The 11,998-nt window shown below is 44.7% G+C and overlaps 1 pseudogene; it reads left to right on the top strand.

Annotated features, from left to right (window-relative positions):
- Nucleotides 1-759: 759 nt before the first annotated feature.
- LOC120670956 overlaps nucleotides 760-11,998 on the top strand; it is a 31,976-nt pseudogene continuing 20,737 nt past the window's right edge.

Genomic DNA, 11,998 nt, shown 5'->3' with positions numbered 1-11,998 from the left:
ATTTTCTTTTGCCTCTCCATTATAGACAGCTCGGTATAATTAGAAGAATGTGCCATTTCATCTTAAGAGCACAAAATGAACGCTCAATTACATTTCAAAGAGATGAATGAGCACCTTCAACCCAATTGGTCAGACACTATTTGGGAATTCAGGTAAGTGGTACCTTTAACATTTGTACATGATAAATAATTATCAACTAAACGTGCATACACATGGAGAAAGGGTGGCCTTAACCTGCCTCATCGTCCTCCTCTCGATCCATCCTGATTTCCCCACAAGATTTACAATTTTGGAACGAAATTCACAAAGTTCGCGTGACTCGGACCCATATTTTGTAAGGCATGCGAACCAGTGTCAAAATGTAAGAGACATGCGTGTGTTAAATTGTGAGAGGCATACGAATCGAGACCCATATATCTATCCTCCATGTGTGCTCAGGGTCACCCTAGGCGTGGTCCAAAAAACAAAAGCCTTTAGGGCTAACATCAGCAAGGACTTTACATAGGCTTGTAATTTGCAAATCTGTTTTGCACTGTGATACAAGGTTCATTTCCCTTGAAATAAAGGTGGGTTAAGTCCTACCTGGCGGCCTGGCCTCGTGGAGCAGAGCGCTGCAGCATTCCCGACCCCGTCCGGCCGTCCCAGATATCGGAACTGTCCGCCTCTTGGCCGCCCCGCTGCGGCGGCGCCCGCGCCTCCTCGACCTCGTCCCAGCATCCCGGCGTCTCCGCAGCTGCCAGGCAGGGAAGGCCGGGCGGTGCAGCGGCAGCCTGCAGGAGCAGGGCATCGAGCGCGCAGCCAGGGAGAGGCAGGGCGGGCGGCCAGGCAGGCCAGCCGCGGTCTGCCGGTCTTCACTCAACCTCAGCCTCTCTCCGGGCTCCAGCCAGCAGGTCCTCCACTCTCCACACATGTTCTTGTGTTTATTTGGATGTTTGCTACGAGAAGAGAATGATTTAAATGTTATCTTTCATGATGTTGCATGCTGGTAACGGGCGCCGGATCGGTTTCGTTTCCTCGATCTGTAGCAAGTTCCAATTTTTGAGACACCCACGCAGCAGTTGCTCCCATAATCCTGGACCTGCTTACCTTTACCTCTTCGTGCAAGAGTTTACTCATCTCCACTTTCCGGCTCTTGCCTTGGTGATTTAGGGGATTAAAATAATAGTAGTATTTCATCTGGCTATGAAAGTTATAGCCGATCGATGGAGCTGTAGTGATTCTGGTCAATTTGATACGGATTCGTAGTGTCTCCGCGGGAAACTTTAATTGCTCTCTTTTTGGGTATTCCATGGGCTTATTGTTAACTACAGCTGGTAGCAGCTGCTTTTCTTTTCACTACTGACCACCCTTTCCATGTCATTTTCCTAATTACCTTTTATTATGGCAGATTCCAGGTCAGGTCCCCCCATCCCCATTTATTTATCTTTTTTGTTTACTTTTAAGGTTCCCATGTTTGCACCACATCTTTGATCCTTGTTTTCTCACATGGTCAGTAATTTGCTACTACTCTAGGGAGATGATGTACCCTGTATGTTTTTTTAACGGATTCTTGATCTGCTGCATCTGTAGGCTCCTTAACTTCCTCGCTGTGTCTGCCTAGAAAGTGGAAATAAATTTCATATTGGAAGATGAGATCAGTAGTTTGGTCCCTCCGACAGCTCCGGCGTGTCACTCAGCACTATGCAGAAAGGATGTTAGAAATCTAGTCAATTTTCGGTATATTTTAATTCCAAAATTAAATGTATAAACTAGCAATATTTCTATGACTTTAAGGAGTAAAATAAAACATGTGAACATGTTTATACTTATCACACATATAAGCATAAACAATATAAATAACCAAAGTTTCAGGGAGTACCCTAAAGCGGGGCCGTTGCCGGAGGCATTGGCTGCGCTGTTACCAACTGGAGTAGACATCTACTCGGTTAGCCTCAGTCGAAGTAGTCGAACTAAATCGGTGCAGGAAGAAGTTCGCAGTGCAGTCCCACGAACGGTCACCAAGATGTAGTCGACGTAGTCGTTCGGCCACCAGAATGTAGTCGACGTAGTCGTTCGGCTCGTCCACCAGGAAGTAGTCGTACAATCGGGTAAAGCCTTAGTATTTTTGAGCAGTCACGCCAAAGCGTTACCCAAAAACCTGATTGTCCGCCTATCTCGTGCAGGATCTCAAGGCGAGCAAGGTTTCGGAGGCCTGCTCACGCTAATTCTGTGCGCGCAGAAATTAGCGTTGGGGAACTCAGTTGTTGCAACTGGAGAGGGAGAAGAGAGGAGCCGAGTTGCCTCAGTGCTCTGGTGCAGGATGGATGAGGGGAATGGCACTCCTTATATAGTGACTCAGGTGCTCAGGTTCGTTGAACCTGGACACCATCAGAGTCATTTAGGTGATGCGGTTATGGCCATTAATTACAGATTTAATTGCACGTTTAATCGCACGATTAATTGCTGTCAACGGCAAAATAGCCATCACATCACACCGCGCCACGCCACGCCGCGCCGCGCCGCGCCGCGCCGCGCCGCGCCGCACCGCCCGTCCGGCCGGTCGCGCCGCGCCGCGCCGCGCCTCGCCTCGGCCTCGGCCTCGGCCTCGGCCACAGCCACGGCCACGGCCACGGCCACAGCCACGGCCCGGCCCGGCCCGGCCCGGCCCGGCTCGGCGAGGCGAGCGCGCGCGCGCGTGTGGTTCACCGTCCTCCTCTTACCGACTTCACAAGTGGTGTACAAGAAGTCCACCTTTTAAGTCGGTTGAGATCCTCCTCAATTCCCGGTACGGAATTAAACATTGATTCCCTAGCATTAATAGTGGGCTTTAAATTCTTTTAATGCTTTAGAATAAATGGGCCAAGCCCATTACTCCAACAATCCCCACCAAGAAATTCAAGCCACACTAGAAATACCCTCATTCTCTCATTGATATACCAGTATTCGACAGAGACTGTTAAGTTGAACTTCTATCTAGGACAAAGGCTACACTTATTCACAACTGTGCAATGGACTATGCCTTGAATTGCCAGTTTTGTGCAAACAAGTTTGACCAGAGCCCTACACTGGTACTAGGCTGCAAAAGCATCCCCGCGGTTTGGAGCTTATAAGTCATACTCCAGGCCCTTCATGAGTTTCTAGAGAATACCCAATTCTCATAGACCATGACCAGTGGTCAAACTCATATAGGTGTGTTCCTTTCAGATGTTCTGTAGGACAACATCTTTGTTTCAAGAAAACAACTCATTTGTTTAAAAGAAACCACCTGGCACACATTAAGGTATAGACCAACCTGCCATACAGATTAGAAGAGAAATGCATCTTATACACGGAATGAGCCCTTTTCACAAAGGTTCTCTTCTCACAGTCAGACTTTAGTTTGTTTCACCATCCTAATTCACGGGATCTCCGATCACATAGGACATGTTTCCACTATAGAATGACTCACGTGGGTCTCAAGCCCAATTCCATAGATGCATTGTCTATCACATTTCGTGAAAGACCCTTTGTAAACTGATCTGCCAGATTTTTAGCCGTCGGAACATAGTCCAGGGCTATAACTCCGGAGTTTCTCAATTTTCTGACAGATTTCAACCGCCTTTTCACATGTCTAGATGACTTCATGTTATCCTTTGAACTATTCACCTTGACAATTACCGTTTGATTGTCACAGTTCATTAGGATTGCCGGTAACGGTTTTTCAACTATCGGCAAGTCCATAAGGAGCTCACGAAGCCACTCAGCCTCAACAGTGGCGGTATCTAATGCTGTGAGTTCTGCTTCCATAGTTGACCTCGTTAAGATGGTCTGCTTGCAAGACTTCCAGGAAACAGCTCCACCACCAAGTGTAAACACATATCCACTTGTGGCCTTTATCTCATCAGCATCAGAAATCCAATTTGAATCACTATACCCTTCTAGTACCCTTGGGTACCCGGTGTAGTGAATTCCATAGTTCATTGTCCCCTTCAGATAGCGCATTACTCTTTCAAGACCCTTCCAATGATCATCTCCCGGGTTTGAAACAAACCGGCTCAGTTTGCTTACAGCAAACGAGATATCAGGTCTTGTAGCGCTCGCTAAATACATTAATGAACCAATGATCTGAGAATATCTCAGCTGATCTCGCATTATCCTTTTGTTCTTTCTAAGAATTAAACTGGCATCATATGGTGTTGAGACAGGTTTATAGTCACTATAACCAAAGCGACTTAACACCTTCTCCACATAGTGAGACTGTGTAAGAATCACCCCACCATTGATCTCTTTTACCAGCTTTATATTAAGGATAACATCAGCTTCTCCCAGATCCTTCATCTCAAAATTTTGAGATAAAAACTCTTTGACTTCCTTAATCACATTAAGGCTAGTGCCAAAGATCAGTATGTCATCCACATACAAGCACAAAATCACTCCTTCAGCCCCACCATAGCGATAGTACACACATCTGTCAGCTTCGTTCACAACAAAGCCGTCAGAGGTCAAAGTTCTATCAAACTTTTCATGCCACTGCTTAGGCGCTTGCTTGAGACCATATAAAGATTTTAACAACTTACAAACCATTCCTTCTTGACCCTTTGATACAAACCCATCCGGCTGATCCATATAGATCTCCTCTTCTAACTCTCCATTGAGGAAAGCCGTCTTAACGTCCATCTGATGAACGAGAAGACCATAAGAGGCTGCCAAGGAAAGTAACACTCGAATTGTGGTCAATCGGGCAACTGGTGAATAAGTGTCAAAGAAATCTTCTCCTTCTTTTTGTGTATAACCCTTGGCCACAAGCCTAGCCTTGTACTTTTCAATAGTACCATCTGGCCTAAGCTTTTTCTTGAACACCCACTTGCATCCAACCGGTTTACATCCATAAGGACGTTCAACGACCTCCCAGGTTCCATTAGACATAATAGAATCCATCTCACTCCTTACTGCTTCCTTCCAATAGTCAGCATCAGGAGATGAATATGCCTCTTCAATGGTTCTGGGTGTATCATCTATGAGGTATACAATGAAATCATCACCAAAAGACTTTACAGTCCTTTGTCTCTTGCTCTTTCTCGGAGCATCATTGTTATCCTCCTCAGAATTTTCTACAAGTGTATGTTCATTGTGTTCTATCGGCTCAGCAGAGCCATCATCCTTGATGAACTCTTGCCTAGATGAACTTGTTTCATCTCTCATGGGAAAAATGTTTTCAAAAAATGTAGCATCTCTGGACTCCATTATAGTACCAACATGCATGTCAGGTACTCCAGATTTCACTATTAAAAATCTATATCCAACGCTGTGAATAGCATAACCTAGAAAGATACAATCCACAGTTTTAGGTCCAAGCTTACGTTTCTTGGTTATTGGCACACTCACTTTTGCCAAACAACCCCATGTACGTAAGTATGACAGTGTTGGCCTTTTCTTCTCCCATTCCTCGAAAGGAGTTATCTCTTTATTCTTTGTAGGAACACGGTTTAGGACATGACATGCAGTCAATATAGCCTCACCCCACCATTCCTTGGAAAGTCCCGCTGTATCTAACATGGCGTTAACCAAATCCGTTAGAGTGCGGTTCTTTCTTTCGGCAACCCCATTTGACTGAGGTGAATAGGGAGGCGTCCTCTCATGAATAATACCATGTTCCTCGCAGAATAAAGTAAATAAATTTGAGAAATACTCGCCACCACGATCTGACCTAACTCTTTTGATCTTTCTCTCAAGTTGGTTTTCTACTTCAGCTTTATAGATTTTAAAGTAGTGTAAAGCTTCATCTTTTGACTTCAACAAATAGATGTAACAAAATCTAGTACTATCATCAATCAAAGTCATGAAATATTTTTTACCACCTTTTGTCAACACTCCATTCATTTCGCACAAATCGGAATGAATTAATTCTAAGGGTGCCAAGCTCCTTGCCTCCGCGATCTTATGAGGCTTACGAGTTTGTTTTGATTCAACACATACATGACACTTAGAATTTTTGACAAAAGTGAACTTTGGAATTAAGCTCAAATTAGCTAAGCGCATCATACAACCAAAATTAACGTGACAAAGCCTCGAATGCCAAACATTTGTTTCATCAACGTTAATAACATTGTATGCAATTTTATTACAAACATCTGACAAAGAAAGACGGAACAAACCTCCGCTTTCATAACCTTTTCCAACAAAAGTACCAAACTTAGACAAGATACATTTATTGGACTCAAAGACTAATTTGAAACCATCTCTACACAGTAGAGAGCCGCTGACTAAATTCTTCTTGATGGTGGGGACATGCTGCACGTTCTTCAGCTGCACGGTCTTCCCCGAAGTAAACTTCAGATTTACCGTACCAACACCAAGAACACGCGCATGTGATCCGTTCCCCATCAGCAAGGAGGAAGTCCCGCCGGTCTGGTAAGAAGAGAACAAAGAAGCATCAGCACAAACATGAATATTAGCACCAGTATCAACCCACCACTCGGGTGAACCAAAGACTGAAAGAACAGTAGGTAATAAATTACCGTACCCCGAAGTTCCTCCAGGCTCGCTAATAACCATGTTGGCGGAGTTGTTGCCTTTGCGGTTCGGACACTTTGCAGCAAAGTGATCCGTACTAGCGCACACATAGCAAGCTCCCGTCTTCTTCTTCTTCTTAAAAGTGGTTGTCTTCTTAGTCTTTGGTTGGTTCTGCAGTGGCTTTTTCTTGTTCTTGTTGGAGTTGTTCTTCTGAACAAGATTGGCACTTGAAGCACCAACAACTCCTTTCCCACGTATGTCCTTTACTCTCGCCTTCTCCTCAACATCAAGAGTCCCTATGAGTCCATCTATTGTGAACTCCTGTCTCTTATGTTTTAGAGAAGTAGCAAAGTCCCTCCAAGAAGGTGGCAGCTTAGAGATTATACCTCCAGCCACAAACTTATTGGGTAACACACATGGGGACTCTTTGCTGCAATTTTTGAGATCTTTTGCCAGAGTATGTATTTCATGAGCCTGTTCCACTACAGAACGGTCTTCGACCATCCTGTACTCAAGGAACTGCTCCATGATATACAACTCACTCCCGGCGTCAGATACTCCATATTGAGCCTCAAGAGCATCCCACAAAGCTTTGCCAGTTGGCAGCCGGATATAAGAATCCACCAGGTTATCACCGAGAACACTAATGATCAAGCCTCGAAAGAGGATATCAGCCTCATCGAACGCACTCCCTTCCTCTGGAGAGAATTGTTCAGGCTTACCCTCTTTCACATGGATCACTCTCGATAGTGTTAACCACAGTATAAGCCGCTCTTGCCAACGTTTGTAATTTGAACCATCAAAAGGTGATGGTTTGATTGATGCAGCAAAGCTAGATACCGAAAGCCTATTAACATAATCAGGTTTTTGGATTGTTAGAAATCTAGGCAATTTTCGGTATATTTTAATTCCAAAATTAAATGTATAAACTAGCAATATTTCTATGACTTTAAGGAGTAAAATAAAACATGTGAACATGTTTATACTTATCACACATATAAGCATAAACAATATAAATAACCAAAGTTTCAGGGAGTACCCTAAAGCGGGGCCGTTGCCGGAGGCATTGGCTGCGCTGTTACCAACTGGAGTAGACATCTACTCGGTTAGCCTCAGTCGAAGTAGTCGAACTAAATCGGTGCAGGAAGAAGTTCGCAGTGCAGTCCCACGAACGGTCACCAAGATGTAGTCGACGTAGTCGTTCGGCCACCAGAATGTAGTCGACGTAGTCGTTCGGCTCGTCCACCAGGAAGTAGTCGTACAATCGGGCAAAGCCTTAGTATTTTTGAGCAGTCACGCCAAAGCGTTACCCAAAAACCTGATTGTCCGCCTATCCCGTGCAGGATCTCAAGGCGAGCAAGGTTTCGGAGGCCTGCTCACGCTAATTCTGTGCGCGCAGAAATTAGCGTTGGGGAACTCAGTTGTTGCAACTGGAGAGGGAGAAGAGAGGAGCCGAGTTGCCTCAGTGCTCTGGTGCAGGATGGATGAGGGGAATGACACTCCTTATATAGTGACTCAGGTGCTCAGGTTCGTTGAACCTGGACACCATCAGAGTCATTTAGGTGATGCGGTTATGGCCATTAATTACAGATAAAATAGCCATCACATCACACCGCCCGTCCGGCCGTCCGGCCGGCCTCGCCTCGCCTCGCCTCGCCTCGCCTCGCCTCGGCCACGGCCACGGCCCGGCCCGGCCCGGCCCGGCCCGGCACGGCGAGGCGAGCGAGCGCGCGCGCGCGTGGTTCACCGTCCTCCTCTTACCGACTTCACAAGTGGTGTACAAGAAGTCCACCTTTTAAGTCGGTTGAGATCCTCCTCAATTCCCGGTACGGAATTAAACATTGATTCCCTAGCATTAATAGTGGGCTTTAAATTCTTTTAATGCTTTAGAATAAATGGGCCAAGCCCATTACTCCAACAAAGGAACTCATCAGCAACCAGATTGATCAGGCAGCGGAATGCTTTAATTATGTGCAATTCAACATCCTGTTCACCGAGCATGCCACACTGTAATGGTGAAATTAGCAGATTCGCAAGTCCATGAGTGGAGTTAATGAAGTCCATGTTCTCCACTGTAGCAGCTGATTCTATCAGAGGTCTTATTTTTCATTGCTTTTATGCATGGAGCTTTTCAAGTTCTATTTGGGTGTGTTTCACTCAACTTACTTTATTACTTTCTTAAACGTTGCTAGAGATTGGAAGAGGCGGTCCAATGGGCGAATATGAGAGGAGAATAGCATCAGGAGAGCTGGTAGCTGGTGATAGCTTTCAGGTGTTGCTCTGGTAATTGGCCAAAGGCTCATTTTATGTATAACTTCCTTCAATGCCGTTGTAGAACTTTTATCATGTTTTTTCTGGCTCATACAGCTTGGCACAATTCAACAATTGCAAAGGCTCTATGAGGAGTTGATCAAGAATGATGAAGACTGCCAGCTGGATAGATACAAATCGTCTGAGAAATCAGGACGGTAAGAGCAGGTTGAAGGCGCTGAGGTGCCATATTTTGCATATAGTGCATTATCTTAACCTTACTCTTTGATATTGATAGGAGTCGATGGCTATGGTCATGCCTCATTGCTCAGCCTTCTACCTATGCTCCAGTCAAGGGGCTGTACCTGTATGATGGTGTTGGTACAGGGAAGACTATGCTAATGGATCTGTTCTATGAGCAACTGTAAGTATATCAATTCTAGAAGTAGATTTCCTTGGCAACACTATATGATAATGATGTTGAGTCATACCATTGAGTAAATATTGCTTAAATTGTGCAATATTTATTTAATCCTATCAATCCTATTAGTCTAATATATTTATTGTTCTTCCATTAGATCAGTCTATCTATAAGATTTCGTATAACACGATTATGACAACTATTTAGATCCCAAGTACCAGTAATTCTATCAACAATTATTTTGAGGTTAGTAGTTAAAAGCCTGCGCATTGCTAAGGGCAACAAAAAATTTTAAGAGTTGCACAGATTCTCAAACTTCATGCAATCCTTTACTCATTCATTGTAACAAAATCACAACCAACCAACCAAGTTCAACAGATCCACAAGAATCTAAACTTAGAAACATTCACAGGCACACTGGATGTATGCATTGCTTCCCAACAGACCACAACTATCATCAAAACAGACATAAGTTTAACTCCTTACAACTAACCACCATACTGCCACCAAAGCTCGAACAAACAGACCAGGAAGCCTGACTACAAACACTCCAAAATAACTAGGAGGCTTTGCACTTTTAACCACTATGGGAACCAGCATAATTTCCAGCAACCATTAGCATGAAAACCGACAGATAACTAGCTGATATTTGAAATCATCAATGTTCATCTGACATTTATCTGCGAAGGAGAAACATGTTAGATAATTGTTTAATAGCAAATGATTTTGTTCATACAGAGATGTACCAAAATGTGTTCTCTCACACAAACTATCTTGAGTTGTTGCATTATAGGTAGCAGAAACTATAGAGAAGAAACAGAATTGAAATACAAAATCATTCACTTTGAGTTGCATATATATGTAGCAGAAACTATAGAGAAGAAACAGAATTGAAATACAAAATCATTCACTTTGAGTTGCATATGTCGGTACTCCCTGCATCTGTAGAGTAGGATAGTTTTTCCTGTGCTGTTCCTCCCTTTCAGTTTCGTCAGTAGAAAAGGGCCAAGCTTTCAGCTGGTCGATGCAGTTAGTCAGTTGGTCGTGTCCTAGGTTGTAGGAGTTAGTGGAGTCAGTTACTCAGTTGTGGCTAGATTGGAGGGAGCCACCAACTACGGCTTGTATTGACATATAAATAATGAGTAACAAAAACCCAAAATCTGCGCCTTCAGCAGCACAAATCTCTCGAGTTTCCTTGTTCCAAGTGAGTTGAAACGGAGAATCTAACAATTGGCATCAGAGCTGGTTGATCTTTTTTTTATCAAACACGCAGGAGAGCTGTGTATCTTTGTATTAAAAGAAGAATGGAGGGAAAAAAATAATCCCTGGTTGATCTTTTTTTTATCAAACACGCAGGAGAGTTGCGTATCTTTGTATTAAAAGAAGAATAGAGGGAAAAAAATAATCCCCATTACAACAACCACAACCTCAACCCTCCACTCATTCACTCTAAGGAGAGTGAGGAGAGGAGAAAAGAAAACACACCACACCACAAATTAAACTCCTCTAAATCTACTGAATGGCTACCAAGGAAAGAAATTCCCCCAGCCCCTGCCAAACTCCAGAAGAATGCCTCCTCTGCTAGGTTTAGGGCCCTTTCCAAATTAGGATTTACCCCATCAAACATGCAGGAGTTGAATCCTTTCCGTCTATGGTTGATCTCTCCTGGAGTCAATCGTTGAGAGGTATCGACGGTGGAATCGGGATCCTGCAATCCGCTATGTCATGGCTGCCGATGACAAGACTCCTCCTGGATCCAAGGCCTCTAGTGGCAGCAAGTCTGGCGGGGACAACAGCGTGTTAGGATTCTTTGGAACATCTAGGTGTAGATCGAGCGGGTAAATTAGACTTCTTTACATAGATGAATACCTTTCGGTGACCACCGTTACCGCCTGCCATGGCGCCGCCGTGGAAGGGTGACGAAGTCGCGGCGCAGGGGCTGATGTAGCAGTGGTGACGGCGTGGTCGACGGCGAGATGCGCAGGGGTGTCGGCGCGCAGTACCGTGACCCCCAGGAGACAACGGCGAGCTGGTGGAGCTTCCCGCCGCTTCAGCACATCCCTAATCGGCTAGGGTTTCTGTTGGTGGGTAAAGGGCGACGAACTTTGGACCATGTGCCACTGACCCCCACCTCATCCTTTTAAATGTGTGCTGCATGACGGGGGCCCACCAGCCTCCCACAGGCTGGGCACCCCCGATCAGGGCGCGAGTCAAGGCCCGTTTGGTCCGTTGGGCCCAAACGGTGGAGATCAACACTAACATTCTCCCCCTTGATCTCATCTCGTCTTTTAACTTATTTCAATCTTTACTTTCTTCATTCTTGATTCTTTATCTACCTACTCCATCACGGATCAATGCATATGAGCATGCCTCATCGTCACGGTCAATAGCCGATGGACTTAACAGCTACAACACACCTCTCAGTTCTGAAATAGATACTTTAACTTTGGGCCCTTTATCGTCCGGAAAACATAGGCTATACCATAAACCCATGTCGACTGTGTGTTCTCTGTACACACTGGGCGGCAAGCCTATAGCAAGCGGATCCGCAGACACTTTCTGTCATTTATACTCACAATGCATTTCATCATGATTCCGGAGTTTCTCCTTTACAACGTATAACTTTGTGTCAATGTGTTTGGCACCACACTTGACTCGTTGTCATAGGAGCAAACTACTTTAATGGTTATTGCTGTTGTCAACCATTATCAACTCCGGGTACAGGTTCCCTTAACCATTTTGCCTGTCCCTCGGTCTCGTATCATGCTATACCATGTCTTTGCATCACATTGATGATAATTATTTCATTTTGGAGCTTTTTCACACAAAACCTCCAAGTGTGAAAGTTAGCGATAA

Source organism: Panicum virgatum, chromosome 4N (assembly GCF_016808335.1).
Source record: "Panicum virgatum strain AP13 chromosome 4N, P.virgatum_v5, whole genome shotgun sequence".
In the NCBI taxonomy this organism is placed as follows: domain Eukaryota; kingdom Viridiplantae; phylum Streptophyta; class Magnoliopsida; order Poales; family Poaceae; genus Panicum; species Panicum virgatum.
The sequence above is the reverse complement of the archived record's forward strand: the minus strand, read 5'-3'. Positions and strand labels throughout refer to the sequence as shown.